Consider the following 13,842-nt stretch of genomic DNA (forward strand, 5'->3'; position numbering starts at 1 on the left):
ATCAATACAATCTGTTTGTACTATCTGACTTTCTTTTACAAAGGTGTTGTATTTGTTATATTTACAGATTCGGTGCGACAGCTGTAACAGGTGGTTTCATGTACCGTGTATGGACATGGACAAAAAACAGTTTGAACATGCCAAAAAAGCAGCCTGGGATTGCTGTTTGTGCAAAGCTTGATCCAGAACTTATTGTGCATTTTCATTTATCAGATTAAAGACTAAAGGGTATTGTGCCTTCTCTGTGGCAGCTCCACGTCTCTGGAATAGCCGCTCTCCTCATATTAGATCATGTAACTCATTGGGTATGTGTAAAATTTTTGCTGAAAATGCATCTCTACGCTATTGCTTAAAACTGCCCTCAGGGGTGGGGTCTGAGTAGTGACTTGTTTTCAGTGTATTTTTTATTTGTCTTTGTGCTGACAGTGTAAAGCACTTACATACGTGGTGTTGTTTTTATGATGTTACTTTTTGATTCTGAAGAGTTGGATTCTGAAATACACTGCTACTTCTATATATATATATACACACACACACATATATATTTCAAGTGGTTTATGAAGTTGTTCATTAATATTATTCTGTGAAATTTTCAATGATTTAAAGGATTTACTCATGTGAAAGTTGAATAGCATAGAATTACATGTCTAGAACATGATCTGTCCTTGGTTGGAGAAAAGCACCCAACATGTTAAAACATACATATACTCTTCTTTGACAGCTTAGGTCATTAGGGCCTCTCATGTACATGACAAATTTACAATTTACTTTATTCTTCAAATTTCCAAATAACAGGAAAACAAAACAAAAAAACTTTAGTCTGAAACCTCTGGTAGAATAAAAGTACTTCATATCTGAATGTTTTGGGAAAGTTACTGATTAGAGCTTGGATTTGAACAACCCAGTCTTGAAGAAGTTGCATTTTTCTCTATGTATGTGTGTTATTGTCTGTCTGTTCAGGACCTCTTTCCTGTCTCCTGCCATTGCAAATGTGCTATATGAATAAACGTGTCTTACCTCTAAAGTATTAAATAACAGAACTTTTGGACCACATTTTTTGTCTTTTTTGAATATTACACATTTGTACAGTAAAACACAGTGAAAGCAGATATACACAGAGTCTTGGGTGTCCTGAAGAAGAATTAATTCCAATTTTTTTGTTAACTCTGAAGGAATTAGAATAATGCCTGTCTAAATGCCAAGGAATGGTCAGTGCTATAAGGCATTGTGGCAGACTTTTTCTGTGTCAAGTTTCATGAGATTCTACTGTAGAATTTGGGAGAAAATGAATGGCAGAGTCTTGAGTGTCCTGAAGAAGAATGTATTGAAAATGTCTTGTTAACTCTGAAGGAATTTGAATAATGCCTGTCTAAATGTCAAGGAATGTTCAGTGCTATAATGCATTGTGGCAGACTTTGCCATTCATTTTCTCCCAAATTCCACAGTAAAATCTCATGAAAGTTGACACATACAGAGTGTCCTGAATAAGAATGCATTGAAAATTTCATGTTAACTCTCAAGGAATTAGAATAATGCCTGTCTAAATGTCAAGGAATGTTCAGTGCCATAATGCATTGTGGCAGATTTGCCATTCATTTTCTCCCAAATTCTACAGTAAAATCTCATGAAACTTGACACAGACAGAGTCTTGAGAGTCCTGAAGAAGAATTAATTCCAATTGTCTTGTTAACTCTGAAGGAATTAGAATAATGCCTGTCTAAATGTCAAGGAATGGTCAGTGCTATAATGCATTGTGGCAGACTTTGCCATTCATTTTCTCCCAAATTCTACAGTAAAATCTCATGAAACTTGACACAGACAGAGTCTTGCATGTCCTGAATAAGAATGCATTGAAAATTTCATGTTAACTCTGAAGGAATTTGAATAATGCCTGTCTAAATGTGAAGGTGTGCTATAATGCATTGTGGCAGACTTTGCCATTCATTTTCTCCCAAATTCTACAGTAGAATCTCATGAAACTTGACACAGACAGAGTCTTGCATGTCCTGAATAAGAATGCATTGAAAATTTCATGTTAACTCTCAAGGAATTAGAATAATGCCTGTCTAAATGTCAAGGAATGTTCAGTGCTATAATGCATTGTGGCAGACTTTGCCATTCATTTTCTCCCAATAATTCTACAGTAAAATCTCATGAAACTTGACACAGACAGAGTCTTGGGTGTCCAGAAGAAGAATGTATTGAAAATTTCATGTTAACTCTGAAGGAATTTGAATAATGCCTGTCTAAATGTGAAGGTGTGCTATAATGCATTGTGGCAGACTTTGCCATTCATTATCTCCCAAATTCTACAGTAAAACCAAGGGAAAGTTGACACACATAGAGACTTGGTCGTTCAGAAAAATAATTTATTGACATTTTTGTATTAATTAATTTGAATAATGCATGTAGAAAATAGTAGGAAATAATCAGTGCTAATGTATTTTAACAGACTTTATTTTTATGGAAAACTCCACAGTATAATATATTTGAACATAATATAACTGTATCTTTTATTATTTGTGTTTTGGGGCACATTTAATTCATAACCGCTGACATATAGGTCTTCGTCAGCTGTTTGGCCGCTCCGTGTCTCTGTACCGTAATACCACAAATAGACGTGCAGCCGAATCTAGGTGGCGGCTCACTTGACCGGGTGTTCACAGATGGCGGCTCACTTGACCGCGGTGAAGAGACGGGACTTCACTGATGCGTCTGCTTCGAGAAACGCGGTGGTGTGTAGCTTAACGATCACTTTACCGATTATCATCGCGGCGATATGAGTTCCACATGGGATGCCGAAGCAAGAGCTTGAGACTTGGTGCACACAGCAGCTTCATCGGGTCCCGGTCCGCCTGTGTTCGCCGCCGGCGGGAGACATGATGCTCACGGATCCGTCAGAGATGCTGCTCCACGAAAATGTCAACTGTGCACCGTAAGTCTTGTTTTTTAACATTTGCTAATTACCAAATCAGTGAATATAATTATTTAAATAATGCTAATATTATAACCATCAAGTCTAGTTACAGCTTAGTGTCATTGTTTGTACAACTAATTGGTAACTTTTTTTGTCATGTGGTGTGTTTATAAGGCTTTGGATGATGGGAGTGTGAAGATCTGAAGCTGTGGAGGCCAGCTGTTAGGAACCACCTCTACTGGACTGCAGCTTCCTCTCCTAACGGAGATGCAGATGTGATGGAGGACAAATGGAAAAGCATGGTCAGCAGTGAATGTGATCTAAACGTAAGCTTCTCCCAGCATATGCGTCAGGCCTCATGGAGTCTCTGAGAGGGGAATACTGCAGGTCACCACAGGCTCCACGAGAACGCAGCACTGTCTTGTCTTCCACTACACCTGCTCCTCTTTCCAGATCCCTCCAGAGGATCAACAAGATCAGGCTGTTGGCGTGTATCTAGCACAGCATTCACGATTTAACACACTTTAACAATATATATTATTTTATATATATAATTTTTTTTAAAAGTTGAAATGTTGTGTTTTGAGTTAGGTATTATCTGTGCTATTAAATATTTGTTATAATTTAGTGCTGCATAAATAAAACTGAATTGAATTAACCATAAATGCAGATCTGCTTGATATATATATGATGTAAACTTCATAAAGTTTTTATACAGTAAAACAATTTGTGATTGTGATTATTTTTTTATTGTGACCAAAATGGGGCCATTCAAAATCTTTATAAATTCCTCCTTCCTTTATAAAGTCTTCTAATGGCTGACACAACAGCCGTTGCTTGATGTGCCTGCACAGAACACCACAGGCCCAGCGGACAACTTGCCTGTATGCTGTCAATAATTATTGTGTTATACCAATAGGATCAAAAAGTGTTATTTACTGGTAGTCGTGACCTAAATATAGGCAACTTGTAATTGAGAAACAAAATTATTCAGATAGTTTAAATATTCAGATCTTTAATTTACTATGTATTTATACATATAAATATTCAGCTCAGATTAATAATTGATCTCTGCCCTAAACATACATGTGTCTTCTGGCCTGGAGAGGTCTATGCTCCTGTCTGAAGTGCATATATAGGTTATCACATATTAACCTATATAGCACATATTATGGGTTCAGACAACAAGCCTCAAAGCCTGGGTGCAGACACAGACACTGCACATCAAGTCTGGGGGTCACATTCTCCACTAAGACCCGGTGTGTAACGCTTCTAACTCCCTGCAGCACTGACTTTCCTCAGCTGTGACCATGGCCTCGCATTTACCACAAGCACCTATGAATCAAAAACGTGTTTATCTCTCTCTCTCCTGCGGTGATGAGAAACCGCTATATAACGTAACGTTAGTGTCGGAGCGTGACGCCTGATCAACGCTTATTAGTTTCTGTTACTGGTATCAATATTCGTAGATGACCAATACTAGCTTTGCTATTGCCTGATTAATACATATTGTTAGCTAAGGTGTGTGTATATCTGTAAGCTGACTGGCCTCTCACCAAGACACCTGTCCTGTTCTCCTCACACATCCACTCAATCTGTCTCCTCTGACCGTTGTTCTGTCTAATCCTGACCTGTCCCGGCTCTCTTGGCCGCATAGCAGGCTCATAATTTTATCTGTGGTCCGTTATACTAGTGTAAATAAACATTTAAAATTTCCTCAGCATCCGAACTGTCGTTGCGATCCATTGCTTTCCTATGGTTGAAATCATAGATATCATATCTAATATGATGTCTATGGTTGAAATGGTCCGCTCTCCCTTTTGATGCGTCACTTTCGGTTTTGGCGGTTTTCAGATGCGGAAGTAAAATTCTCTCACAAAAACGACTCCAGACACCTTAATAGCGTATTTTAAAGTTTATTTTAAAGAAAATCTAATTCCTACATTATTTTTCTATACATCGACTCACTGGGGTCTCTAACCTGAAATATGCCCTTTAAAGTCAGGTGAATTCTGATTGGCTGTTTTTAGTGTTCATCAGCTGGAAAATTAATTCCAATTATATTGTTCCTCTGTCTTTTTAAATGTTAAAAAAATGAAAATTGATTCTGATGATATTGTTACTCTGTCATTAAATGTTAAATAGCTGCGGTATAGACTCATGTTTAAAATAATTAATATTAATATAGCTTGATACAGCTTTTTCTAAAAAAAAAACCTTTTTCCTCATTTTGTTAAACTTAAACACACAATTCTGTCTTTCTTAGCCTATTTCTCTTCATCTTAGTCCTTTACTCCGTCACTCACTCACACATTCTTTTTGCTCTGTTGTAAGGTAGAAACAGAGAGTTTGCATGATGGCCTTTTTCAGTTTTGTCAACTGAACGGCTACTAGTGAGGGTCAGCAGGTTCTTGTCATGATGAGCCCTTGCCAGGTAAGGTTTGTAGAAAGTTGTAATCAATATTTATTCATCAAATCCTCTGACCTGAATCTTTTGGTGAATGAACTTAAATATATCTGTCTTAATTTATATGTTTAACCAACTGCAGTAATTAAACATGGGGTCAATAGATATTTTCTTGTTTTACAGCCAAAATGGAAGACCAAAAACACAAAGAAAATCAGTCACAGCAAGCCAGTCAAACCAGTCCTGTTGGGAATGAACATGGCCTTCTTGTGCCCAAACAGAGAAGACGGAGAACTGAAAATTTGCACATTTCTATTGGTATGTATGTATTCAAGAAATACAGTTAAATGTAGTACAGCATTTGATGTTGATCTCTCAAAGGACTCTTCAAGTCAGCAGTTGTCATTTTTCACATACACATCTTTTTTTCATAGCTCCTAGAATGAGCAAATCAGCTGTGCATCATCTCTGGAATTTGGGAAGGAAATAGCCGAATATGGTGAGTACTGACACCTGCACCTATTCACCAAAACTGTTTCTCTGGAGTTATCATTGACTTATTGTTTTGTCTGTTTGTTTGAAGGAGGATGAAGCCAGTTGATGAAGATATCAATTCAGTGGCCACCAAGTGCTGCACTGCTGCCTGAACCCATCAGGTATCTGCTGTGAAGACTGCATTCCTGAACAGATCTACTGTGACAGCTCAGATGTTACGGCCCATAAAAGAAACTTACCAACTGAACAACTGCAAGATAGTGGTGGAGGGATTCTTTTGGCCCATACCTCCAACAACAATCAATGGAAAGTCCAGTGCAACAATTATAAATAATATTATATATTGTTTATTGATTTACAGCACCCTAAATGATTTTGTTCCTCCAGGACATCCACACCAGGTGGTTTGTGAAGAAAGCACGGAGGACCATCAGACTCCAGCCACCCCAACCATGGACTGCTTTCACCATTACCATCAACAGTACCCGCACCAGCAGACGTGTTCATGGTATTGTGACAATAAAGTGATTTGATTTGAATTGGTCACATTTCTTTTGTTCGTCAGTTGTACTGTAGTGTGATGGATAACAACTGACAATTGTTCATGATATTGAAGAAGAAGTTTATGATAGGGACATGGACAAGCAAACAAGAGGAAGAAAACCATGAGAGCTCTGATGAGAAGGAAACTGAATGTGATTCTATGATGCTCAAGACATTTCACCATGCATGCATTTGGGTGGCTTCATCTGATTATCTTATTAATATAATATGGTTTTAAATAACTATTTTTTTTTTATTTCTCTTGAATATGATTTGTCTTTATATGCTACTTTAGCTGTTTTTATGCTGTATCCTCCAGTAAAGTATTGCACATGGTGTTGGATAATAAAGCATGGTGAATATTCTGTATGAAGGATGGTGTTTGGTACATACACCATTTAATTTTGTAAACAATACATATAATTACCATGATTGTTTTAATTAAGACATTATCATTAGGTCATATTAATGACTCTGTTACATTAGGGGAAGGCTGAAAGATGCATTAGAAGAGACTGTATGGACTAAATTGCTACAAGCACTTCATGCATACCTGAGGATGATTTACCAGGGAAAGATCAACATGAATAGTATAATGAAGATGAGCATGTACATTACTGATATCCAACACTTGAGTAGGACAAAGATTCAAATTTTTTGACAAGAGTTTTACAAATTCAAGGTCTTTTATGCTATGATTCTTGGCAATGCACGAATCGTATGACTTTGCACATAAACTACACACTGTCTGTACCTTGTCTTACTGAATGACACATTGGCGTAATACTGTAATAGTACAATGAAGTGTCACAATATGTATTGGTTGTTTAATTTGGTGTCTTTGTTTACTGTCAACACTGTATTCTTGTTCTTGATCTAAATAAATAAATGGAGCCCGTTCCAAATGGCGATTTTTGGGGTCCATTCTTATTCTAACTATGACTTGCCACAACTTACAAATGGCAAGTTGTTGAAAAGACAATCTAAAATAAATTTTCAGACATAAATGCAACTCAGCACAGTTTGTTGTCCATGATGGGAATAGATCTGTGTATGTTTTGCAGCCCTTCAATCCCCAGGGGCCCAGCAGAGACCCCTGGAAGAGCAGAAAAATGTAACATTTCAAATGGCTGTAAATCAAAGTCTGATTATAGTATCAAACAGAAAATTGGCAAGACAACTACTTGTGCAACGTTTACTAAATAATGTTGGACACAGTTTTCAAACATATACGGAAAGGTGGTATAAAGGTGTTTAAAAAAGTGCTCTTAGTAAAATACCAAATTTCAGCCTGTCTCTTAAATATGTCATAGATGTTTGCACAGTGAACATGTTTAGATATACATTTGTTCAAAAAAGATTGTATTTTTCCCCAATTCATTCTTAAACATTTTAAACTACATTACCCATGAGCCTCTGCCATTCTAGCGTTTTTTAATTTAGGTTAAAAGATCACAGTGATTAGGTCCAATCACAGTGAGTTCTGCGAGTGCCAAGAGAAGTTCAAAGCCAATGGCAACCCAGTTGAGCAGAGGCGTCACACTTACTTGTCCATATATGGTGATCTATCACAGGATCTTCCGGGTTCTTGTGGTAAATGGACCGATGATAAGATAAAGATTTATAGAGATTTATTTGTCTCCACTCAATATAAAACTGCAACAACAGATTGCATCTTGTGGTTAACCTAATTCAGCAATAAATTTGTTGATTACAGTGATTTTTTAAATTCATTATTATTATTTTTTAAACAAGGGTGTAATGGTTTCCATTGTATACATTGTTTACACTAACATTAATTAATATACAATATTTAAACTCAAAGGTTTGCATATACTTTCATTTGCTTACAAAAAAACTACAACTCTCATAATTATTCAAACAACATCAATTTTGCTTCTGTAATATTTACAGTGTATTTATAGTGTATTAAAGGTATACAGTTAATCACCTCTGTATTTCCTGGAAATGGACCCTACAATCTTGCCAATCTTAGATGTGCCAGTTGAACAATAGGAATAATAATAATAATAATAATAAAAATATGAATCACACACTTTGTAGTCATTTCCCAGTGTTTATTGATATGTGAAACGTTTCCAAGACAAACATAGTGCCCAGAACAGCATTCTCTCTCTAGTTTGTGTCACTATGAAAAAAAAAAAGAAAACAAAAAAAAAAGTAGTTGATTATGAAAATGTATCTGCAAAGACGCAATCAATTATAGTGAAATATAACAACTTAAATCAATGACTGATTGATAAAGTAATTAATGGGTACATGGAAACAAACATGTAACTAAAAAGTATGCAATAGAAGACCCCTTTAAAAAAACTGTCTAATATTCAAAAAGAAAAAGAGTTTGTTTACAGAAAAAACGTTATAAGATGCCAAATAATATTTCACAAACTGGAATTTTTGAGCCTCCAATTGAAAAGACATTATTTTTTTCTCTTTAATGAACAAATAGGCTAAAAATTTATCTCTTGTAATCATTGTTTCTTCTATTGTGACTATATGCACGACAAATTAAAATGGTTGATAACAATTATAATTTTATGATTATAAAAGTCATAGTGATAGCGACAGAAGTGCTCACAGTGTTGACTGTAGAGGAAAAATGAATACACATAGACATGCTAAGACTGGAAGTTGGTAGTAAAGGACTGAGAGCAGATGTGAGAGCAGAGAGAGAGAGACAGAGATGTGGAAGCTTTTGAAAGGGCTGATATTGTGGAGAGCTGATGGAGTAGTATGTGAGAAATCCTGCAACACAGAGAGAAACAGAATTTATCACATGATGAACAATTAAAATATTGACAACAACAAATGGAAGACAACAACACAACTATAGAGCGTGCTTATAATAAATAGAATGTTATTGTCTGTTGGTGTGGATGCTAAATGGTTCTCATTAGTTAATGTTCTTGGTGTGAACAGCTTTAAGTGATCTGATTTGGCCAAATTAATTGAAGATCTGATTTGTCACGTGACAAGTTAAACTAGCATTTCCAGACTCTTGCTTAGACAGATGTGTTCAATAAAAAGGCAGACTGTGAGATGTGGACCGATATCATGTACTGTTGGAACGGGAAGAGACTGCGCCAATTTGTAAAGATTAATAAAGAATACAATTGACTTAATATAAACTTTATGATACAAACACTCTGACTACTTACAATGGGCACAATCTGCATGAGAGTTGAGGCAAAGGCCAATGACAGCAGGAGTAAAAGTCCTAGAACTTTGTAGGACACAGTATATCATATGAATTTGCTGAAATTCTATGGATTATTACTACTTCGGCATAAGACTTTGTTGAGGGCTCTTCCTGATGGGGCCGTGGGATATGTAAACCAAAGTTTAAGAAACATCAAACGCTGTGCAAAATGTAACTGCCGTAAAGTTCAGTCAAAGGGTTAAGACCAACACAGACGTACCATTGGAAATATTTGTCTTAGCAGCTTTTGGTCTTCTCCATAAACACACAAGATGGCCAAATTCATCCCTCTCCACAAACAAGACAAGACAAGAGTTCGAAGGACGATAGCCTCCCTGGCAGCTTCTTCAAGTTCAGCACTGGGAGCTTCGAGTACAAGTTACCTGTTAATATTAGCAGCTTTTTGACATAACCGATCAAAATTCGATTCTGAGCTTTAAAAATATGCCATGATGAAAAAGAGAAAGGGAGAAAGAGAACAAAAATGTGTAAATTAATTAGGAATAACAGTTCAGAGAAATAGGCAAGGAAAAGCTGAGAGAGATAGAGAGAGAGAGAGAGAGAGAGAGAGATGTTGATAAACAGCTGTTGGACACTAAAGGTTGTTGTAAGAGATGGAGATGTATGTGATCTGAAGAAACTGCAAGACAAAAAAATATTGAATTACATTTTTTTTACATAAAAGTATTAAAGGCATGGCAAGTTATGTGATTAACTACAAATACCACATTATAACTACGTTACTGTGGTAAAAACATGGTAAATGTTGTGTTTACTGTGTTTTAACTACAAATACCACAGTAAAACGACAGTTACTATGGTAGAAAGTGTTGTGGCCACTGAGCATTTAACAGCACTGTGATTACATTAGTTCAGTGACATTCACAACTGATTTGTAAAGAAAAGTCAAACTGCACAAAATCAGAACGGTACCTTAACTCTTAAAATTGCATTGAGCAACTTTCTCACTGAGAAAGAAGCTTATCACCATCTGTGGCCTTGATTCTCTTCATTTGCTTAGTTGCACTAACACAGCTTTTAGTGTTCTCAGATGCTCCAAAACAGTGATTCTGAGCACTGAAGCTCTAACATAACTTTCTCTGCAAAAAGTCAAACTCATGAAAATCTGTCTGCATTGCAAATTACATGTCATTTCATGAGAAAGACAAATCTTTCATGTACTTGAGCTTAACTCTTAAAATTGCATTGAGCAGCTTTCTCTCACTGAGAAAGAAGCTTATCACCATCTGTGGCCTTGGATTCTCTTAATTTGCTTAGTTGCACTATCACAGCTTTTAGTGTTCTCAGAAGCTCCAAAACAGTGATTCTGAGCATTGAAGCTCTAACAAAACTTTCTCTGCAAAAAGCTCTAACTTGTGAAGATCTGTCTTCTGCATTGCAAATTACATGTCATTTCATGAGAAAGACAAATCTTTCATGTACTTGAGCTTAACTCTTAAAATTGCATTGAGCAGCTTTCTCTCACTGAGAAAGAAGCTTTTCAGCATCTGTGGCCTTGATTCTCTTCATTTGCTTAGTTGCACTAACACAGCTTTTAGTGTTCTCAGAACCTCCAAAACAGTGATTCTGAGCACTGAAGCTCTAACAAAACTTTCTCTGCAAAAAGTCAAACTGCACAAAATCAGAACGGTACCTTAACTCTTAAAATTGCATTGAGCAACTTTCTCTCACTGAGAAAGAAGCTTTTCAGCATCTGTGGCCTTGGATTCTCTTAATTTGCTTAGTTGCACTAACACAGCTTTTAGTGTTCTCAGAAGCTCCAAAACAGTGATTCTGAGCACTGAAGCTCTAACAAAACTTTCTCTGCAAAAAAGCTCTAACTCGTGAAAATCTGTCTGCTGCATTGCAAATTACATGTCATTTCATGAGAAAGAAACATCTTTCATGTACTTGAGCTGAACTCTTAAAATTGCATTGAGCAACTTTCTCTCACTGAGAAAGAAGCTTTTCAGCATCTGTGGCCTTGGATTCTCTTCATTTGCTTAGTTGCACTAACACAGGTTTTAGTGTTCTCAGAACCTCCAAAACAGTGATTCTGAGCATTGAAGCTCTAACATAACTTTCTCTGCAAAAAAGCTCTAACTCATGAAAATCTGTCTTCTGCATTGCAAATTACATGTCATTTCATGAGAAAGACAAATCTTTCATGTACTTGAGCTTAACTCTTAAAATTGCATTGAGCTACTTTCTCTCACTGAGAAAGAAGCTTATCACCATCTGTGGCCTTGGATTCTCTTCATTTGCTTAGTTGCACTAACACAGCTTTTAGTGTTCTCAGAAGCTCCAAAACAGTGATTCTGAGCATTGAAGCTCTAACATAACTTTCTCTGCAAAAAAGCTCTAACTCGTGAAGATCTGTCTTCTGCATTGCAAATTATATGTCATTTCATGAGAAAGAAACATCTTTCATGTACTTGAGCTGAACTCTTAAAATTGCATTGAGCAAATTTCTGTCACTGAGAAAGAAGCTTTTCAGCATCTGTGGCCTTGGATTCTCTTCATTTGCTTAGTTGCACTATCACAGCTTTTAGTGTTCTCAGAAGCTCCAAAACAGTGATTCTGAGCACTGAAGCACTAACAAAACTTTCTCTGCAAAAAAGCTCTAACTCATGAAAATCTGTCTGCTGCATTGCAAATTGCATGTCATTTCATGAGAAAGAAACATATTTCATGTACTTGAGCTGAACTCTTAAAAATGCATTGAGCAACTTTCTCTCACTGAGAAAGAAGCTTTTCAGCATCTGTGGCCTTGGATTCTCTTCATTTGCTTAGTTGCACTATCACAGCTTTTAGTGTTCTCAGAAGCTCCAAAACAGTGATTCTGAGCATTGAAGCTCTAACATAACTTTCTCTGCAAAAAAGCTCTAACTCATGAAAATCTGTCTGCTGCATTGCAAATTACATGTCATTTCATGAGAAAGAAACATATTTCATGTACTTGAGCTGAACTCTTAAAATTGCATTGAGCAGCTTTCTCTCACTGAGAAAGAAGCTTTTCAGCATCTGTGGCCTTGGATTCTCTTCATTTGCTTAGTTGCACTAACACAGCTTTTAGTGTTCTCAGAAGCTCCAAAACAGTGATTCTGAGCATTGAAGCTCTAACATAACTTTCTCTGCAAAAAGCTCTAACTTGTGAAGATCTATCTTCTGCATTGCAAATTATATGTCATTTCATGAGAAAGAAACATCTTTCATGTACTTGAGCTGAACTCTTAAAATGCATTGAGCAACTTTCTCACTGAGAAAGAAGCTTTTCAGCATCTGTGGACTTGGATTCTCTTCATTTGCTTAGTTGCACTAACACAGCTTTTAGTGTTCTCAGATGCTCCAAAACAGTGATTCTGAGCATTGAAGCTCTAACATAACTTTCTCTGCAAAAAGCTCTAACTTGTGAAGATCTGTCTTCTGCATTGCAAATTACATGTCATTTCATGAGAAAGACAAATCTTTCATGTACTTGAGCTGAACTCTTAAAAATGCATTGAGAAACTTTCTCTCACTGAGAAAGAAGCTTTTCAGCATCTGTGGACTTGGATTCTCTTCATTTGCTTAGTTGCACTAACACAGCTTTTAGTGTTCTCAGAAGCTCCAAAACAGTGATTCTGAGCATTGAAGCTCTAACATAACTTTCTCTGCAAAAAAAGTCAAACTCATGAAAATCTGTCTGCTGCATTGCAAATTGCATGTCATTTCATGAGAAAGAAACATATTTCATGTACTTGAGCTGAACTCTTAAAAATGCATTGAGCAACTTTCCCTCACTGAGAAAGAAGCTTTTCAGCATCTGTGGCCTTGGATTCTCTTCATTTGCTTAGTTGCACTATCACAGCTTTTAGTGTTCTCAGAAGCTCCAAAACAGTGATTCTGAGCATTGAAGCTCTAACATAACTTTCTCTGTAAAAAAAGTCAAACTCATGAAAATCTGTCTGCATTGCAAATTACATGTCATTTCATGAGAAAGACAAATCTTTCATGTACTTGAGCTGAACTCTTAAAAATGCATTGAGCAACTTTCTCACTGAGAAAGAAGCTTTTCAGCATCTGTGGCCTTGGATTCTCTTCATTTGCTTAGTTGCACTAACACAGCTTTTAGTGTTCTCAGATGCTCCAAAACAGTGATTCTGAGCACTGAAGCACTAACAAAACTTTCTCTGCAAAAAAGCTCTAACTCATGAAAATCTGTCTGCTGCATTGCAAATTACATGTCATTTCATGAGAAAGACAAATCTTTCATGTACT

The 13,842-nt window shown here is 36.5% G+C and overlaps 1 long non-coding RNA gene across 1 annotated transcript; it reads left to right on the forward strand.

The window, feature by feature from the left end:
* Positions 1–5,251: 5,251 nt before the first annotated feature.
* LOC131540644 (uncharacterized) lies at positions 5,252–6,352 on the forward strand. The gene is made up of 5 exons (XR_009271326.1): positions 5,252–5,351; positions 5,508–5,642; positions 5,759–5,823; positions 5,908–6,082; positions 6,207–6,352. It is a non-coding gene; the product is annotated as an uncharacterized LOC131540644 (long non-coding RNA).
* Positions 6,353–13,842: the final 7,490 nt, after the last annotated feature.

This window comes from Onychostoma macrolepis, chromosome 01 (genome assembly GCF_012432095.1).
Source record: "Onychostoma macrolepis isolate SWU-2019 chromosome 01, ASM1243209v1, whole genome shotgun sequence".
Taxonomy (NCBI): Eukaryota; Metazoa; Chordata; class Actinopteri; order Cypriniformes; family Cyprinidae; genus Onychostoma; species Onychostoma macrolepis.